This window comes from Vigna unguiculata, chromosome 10 (assembly GCF_037176805.1).
Source record: "Vigna unguiculata cultivar grain cowpea cultivar isolate G323 ecotype 2 chromosome 10, ASM3717680v1, whole genome shotgun sequence".
NCBI lineage: Eukaryota > Viridiplantae > Streptophyta > Magnoliopsida > Fabales > Fabaceae > Vigna > Vigna unguiculata.
This window is the reverse complement of record NC_140801.1, coordinates 30,825,975-30,831,399: the sequence shown is the minus strand read 5'-3', so window position 1 is coordinate 30,831,399 and position 5,425 is coordinate 30,825,975. Positions and strand designations below refer to the sequence as shown.

The window sequence follows — 5,425 nt, the reverse complement described above, 5'->3', positions numbered from 1 at the left end:
CTTGTCTTATCTCATTCTTATTATTATTTTAAGAGCTTGCTAGTTTCTAATTCTTCTAAAAATTTGAAAAGTTCCTATTGTATCATAAAGAAATTGCATAACATGTTATGAAGAAATCATTAAGGACAGAGAGTATACTCTCTTTATTGGTGATTTTTTGTTAGCATTTACAACAATTTTTACAACATAATATATTTTAAAAGAAAAAAATAGTTTTGACCTAGCACATCGTAAAAGCATGCTAACCAAATAACATAAATATTATAAAGATTATTTAAGATTTCGCTTGCATCACTACAAAAAAAAGAGTTATTTTGTGGAGGTTTATATTTCAAAATTTGTGAAGGATTTTACCCTTTGCGGATCAATTTGTGGGGGGTTTTCTAAACCTCCATAGTTAGAGTCACCACAAGCTATTCACGGAAGTTTTGAGGTCACCACAAGCTATTCGCGGAAGTTTTGAGAAATCCCTGGTATCCGAGTTATATTGTGAAGGTTTCATTGCGGAGGGTTTTAACCTTTTCTATTGGTGACTATTATTTTGTGGAGGTTTGAAACCTCCTTTATTTACAACTATTTTATTTCAGGAATATAAAACCTCCATCTCTATTATTTATTAAAATAATAGTTTGTTTTATATAAATATTTGTTAGGAATTATAATACAACCTGAATTTAATTTTTTGTTTAAGGATAGGAATCTATTTCATCTAAAGATATTTTTCGTTTTTATATTTTTATGTTAGGTTGTTCCAACATTCATCGTCTTGTGTGAACACACTTTATATAGAATGAGTGAGAGAATATGAGGCCGACGACACATTTTTATTACATCAGAAAGTGCAACTGTACACAAGATACATAATAAATCCCATATAATGAACAAACTACTACTAGTAGTCCCACTTTTCTCATAGTTACCAAAATGTATTTACATGGCCCCTTCTTCATGCCTTACAATCACAACCACGTCTACTCATCACTCCATTGATGCATCACACCATATTGTATTCGAAGATGGATCTAGTACTCTATGGTTGCAAGAACTGCTGACCCCTCCACCTGAAAATTCATTCAAGATCATTTATTGAGAGAGCAAGATTCAAGAAATAAACCATGAACGCAAAAATAAATAGTACAAACTGACTTTTCCAATGAGAAACGTTTAAGCTTTATAACCTTTGTTTAAGTTAGATGAAACTAAATCACCACCATTGAGATTGCCATTAAGGTAGTTTTAAAAGAGATCGCACCTAAGACAAGCTAAAAGAGACCACAATCTAGTAGTATATAAGTAACATTTTCTAATCTCCTATGTATTTTTCTAACTGGATATAAGCAATAAATTCACTAAAAATTAGGACACAAAAAACATTAAAAGGGATATGGTTTCTCAGGACATACATATTAAGTAGATGAATATCCATTAAGAAGTTATAGAAAAGAAGAGTTAGAACATAGACAATAGAAAAAATAAGCTACTTTCTCATGACAAACCAAAAGGCCAAGCATGTGAAATTTGATGGTGCGATGTAGCTGCAACGTACTGGATGCCAAATGAACCAAATACAAGATTTTAGTCTTCATCGGATAAAAATCACAAAAAAAAAACACTTATCAAATTCTTTCTTTGTTGGTTGAATAGAGTGTGTGATATAAACTTTCTGATATACTCGATCATTTGAACCTACTAATAACATATAAAGGATTAACTTGAATAGATATATATTAGGATTAGGCTTGAGTTGAGAGTGCGATTTCTTCCAAAATTAACTAATCAAGCCCAACAATAGACGTGTTCTATTTCTTTCCAATCTAGAGAAAAGATGCACCAAGATATATGGTTAAGCATTAAATGTGGGCATGGATGTGCGTGTGAACTACAAAGTATGAGAGGCTTTTATAAAAGGGTTCAAGTGCATGCTTGGAAACAAGAAAGTAGGGGTGGCAATTAGGGCATGGCCCGTAGGCTCGCGAAAAAAACGCGGGACAAGCCAGGGTAGTGAGCCTGTAGGCCCGCATTGGCCCGGCCCGCATTGACCCGACCCGCATAAGCCCACAGCCCACGCGGGCTGGCCAGCAGCCCGCAAGCCCACATAAAAAAAACTTGCACTTGTGTATATTAATTACTTTTTTTATGGACTCTTGCATTAACGTTTCAAATTCTTGTATAACTGGAAAAAAAAGTATTATGTACTTTTTAATGTGCTAAAATTTAAAGAATACATTGTGTATGTCATCGTATGAATATGATGAAAATGTTGAATTGTCAATTTATCATCCATTCCCCAAAGTCTTTACTTAATTTTGTGAACTTCTTAAAGTTTCCCAATTTTTAAACATTGAAATTTTTATCATAAAATTTTTTAAAAAAACAATTAAAAATTGAAAAAAATTAAAAAAAAGTGGACCAGCCCGTGGACCCGCCGGTCAAGGAATATGGGGGGCGTGCCAGTGTTTGTAGTCCACATAAAGTGTGCGGGGCGGGGCGGGCCAGCCCACATTTTATGGGAGCCGGGCCTAAACAGACCGGGTCGGCCCGCGTTGCCACCCCTACAAGAAAGCATAATAAACCTTTGTTAGAATAAAAAAAGACGATAAGTGAGACTTTTCTATGAAAGTTTGAAAACATAAAATGAAAACCAATGCACCTTTACATTTAGGATTTTTAGTATTTTATGATTTTTTAGTATTTTAACAATAAAATCACAAAGGACGTAGATTTTGGAAAAGGAATGACATACCATTTTTAGCTTCTTTATAATCCTTTTCATAAAGAAAAAATAAATCAAAGTGAGAGATATTAGAAATATTCAAGTTTGATTCATAGAGATATTTTCCTATAAATCTAGATGACCAATAGGAGGCCTCCGCAGACTACCCTTTTCCATTTTCATTTCAACATGACAATAATTTCTTTAATAACAAATAAGATATGGCTAGTTTAATGATAGAACTCAATAGTTAGTTGTATATTTAGAACATCAATACTAATAGTGGAATTAATAAATGACCTATCCAATGTTATAGCTAGCAGAAGGATTAAGAGCCAAGAATTCCACAAGTTCAAAAACTTCTTATGGTTACCAAATCTTCCTGAATCCGAGGTAAAAGAACAATAACTATTAGCAAAATGCATATCTTCAATTATTTAAAAACTTATTTAAAGTGTTTCAGAGTTAAAAGTATTTCAGTCACTCACCTAAGGGGATTAACTCTAATCTTTTTTCTCCATGTATGGTTGTAGCATTGGTAGTTATATCAGATGCAATAAATCCTGGGGCTACTACATTAACCTATAACGAAATGTTGCGTTTTAAGTAACACTGTCAACCAATAATAAACTTGCCTTTTGACTATTAGGCTCAAAGATTTTATAGTGATGCTTCTACTAGCATATTCCCTAACAACACTTTTTGTGACGCCCATTACCCTGCCTTTACAATACTATAGTTGGCTTGTCCAACATTGCCAACCTAAACTATAACAAATGTAATGTTCACTATCCTTCCCTACAAAAGTAACAGGAAACTATAATATGATATTCCAACATCTAGTATTTACATAGACAATGTTGTTAGCATATAAACATTATAAAACACAAACTGATGAATCAAGAAAAAAGAAGTCAACTCAATGGCCATAGGGTTCTATTATGGTAGCTCTCTCCTTCTTTTTCACCACCATAATCTTTGCTGCTACCTGTACAAAACCAAACCATCGACTCTTGTAATGAAAGAAAAATAAATAGTTATACTTGATTTAACAACAAGAACTTAGAAAAAACCTGTAAGATTCAAAACAATAATGTCCTGCCACTGAGATTTCTTCATTCTCATCAACAACCCATCTTGTGTAATTCCTGAACCCATTATATTTTATGTAAGAAATATGAAATTAAAGTAAATAAATAAGTGGCAGCATAATTTATCAAGTTACTTGTGTTATTCAGTAATACATCAATAGTTCCCCATGCATCAATTGCCTACAATTGCATGTACGAATAATTTCATCAATCTAATGAATAAAAGTTGAGTGCAAAAATCATTCCAATCAAGATAAAACCCAAAATTCAATAAATGGATAAAAATTACAAATTACCCTAATTAAAAAAATACAATAAACAAAATTAAAGTTGAGAACTTACAAGCTGTGAAAGGGGAAAATATTCTGAAGCTCAAAATGTTGATAAAGTCATTTTCCTAGTAATGTGTGAATAATGTTATAAAGAGAGCACATGATGAGAAAAAATTCTAAGAAACAAATACATCCCAAACTCTTGTGACATTTATAAGTTGAATAAAGTAATAATCACTTTTTTCCTCCCAAACTGCAATCAAACATTTCCTACCTTGAAGACATTGAAAAATGCGAGCACTACAACCATTGGTAGACGGGCCTTGTAAGCATTGGCCGACGAGCAATGGCCGATGAGTAGGAGATGAGCAATGGCGAACAAGTAGTAGGAGAAGAACTAACCAAAACACCTAAGTTATGATGAGATCAATCGAGCATTGAGAATGATAACGAAGATGAGGTAACCAGAACACCTAGGTTTGATGACGAGATCGATCGAGCACCTAATTTTGATTACGTGCCTAAGGTTTGTTCAACTCACTTAGGTTTTTAAATTTGGAAAAAGGGTGAGTAGGGATGGCAATGAGTTGGGGACGAGGTTCGCTATCCCATACTTATTTTCGTAGAAAAAATTCATTCTCATCCCCATACCCAAATTCAATCGGTATCAAACTTTTGTCCCATTCCATTTCCACCGAATAACGGGTATAATCTCGTACCCATACCCGTACTGTTTTCTTACTACTTCAATATTAATTTTTATAAAATAATAAAAAATTACGGTAAAGGAAACATAATATTATCAAATATTCAATATTAGGAAGATGATTGTTTCTTCGATATCAAATACTTTGAAATAAATTATAATTGTTTACATTTTATATTAGAATATCAAATAAAATTTCACGAGAACCAAAACATTTATTAAGTTTGCAAACTACATACATTAATGAAACCTAGTTGATAAAATTTAAAAATAATTTTAAAAAAATATAAAAGGAAAATAAATATTCAAATTAAAATATATTTTAAATGTTTTTTTATTTCAATTTTTTAGATTATAATGAATCTCTTTTTTATACACTAATAAAAATTATAATGCATCATTTGATCAAAATGACGCAAAGAACAAATAATAAACATAATAATAAAATTTTGACATAGATCTTGTATATTTTGAACTCCAATATATGTTAGATGGTGATAAAAAATTCATGGCAATTACATTAAATTTTTATATCGTAGTAAATAAAATTTATTTACACAATTATAGTGAAAAACTTACAGTATGATTGATAATGAGTTAGAGAATAAAAAATAATTAGATAAGATATATCGAAATAGTCCTA

At 31.6% G+C, this 5,425-nt stretch overlaps 1 pseudogene; it reads right to left on the bottom strand.

Annotated features, from left to right (window-relative positions):
- Positions 1 to 3,013: 3,013 nt before the first annotated feature.
- LOC146882370 (3-oxoacyl-[acyl-carrier-protein] reductase, chloroplastic-like) lies at positions 3,014 to 4,386 on the bottom strand (annotated as a pseudogene).
- Positions 4,387 to 5,425: the final 1,039 nt, after the last annotated feature.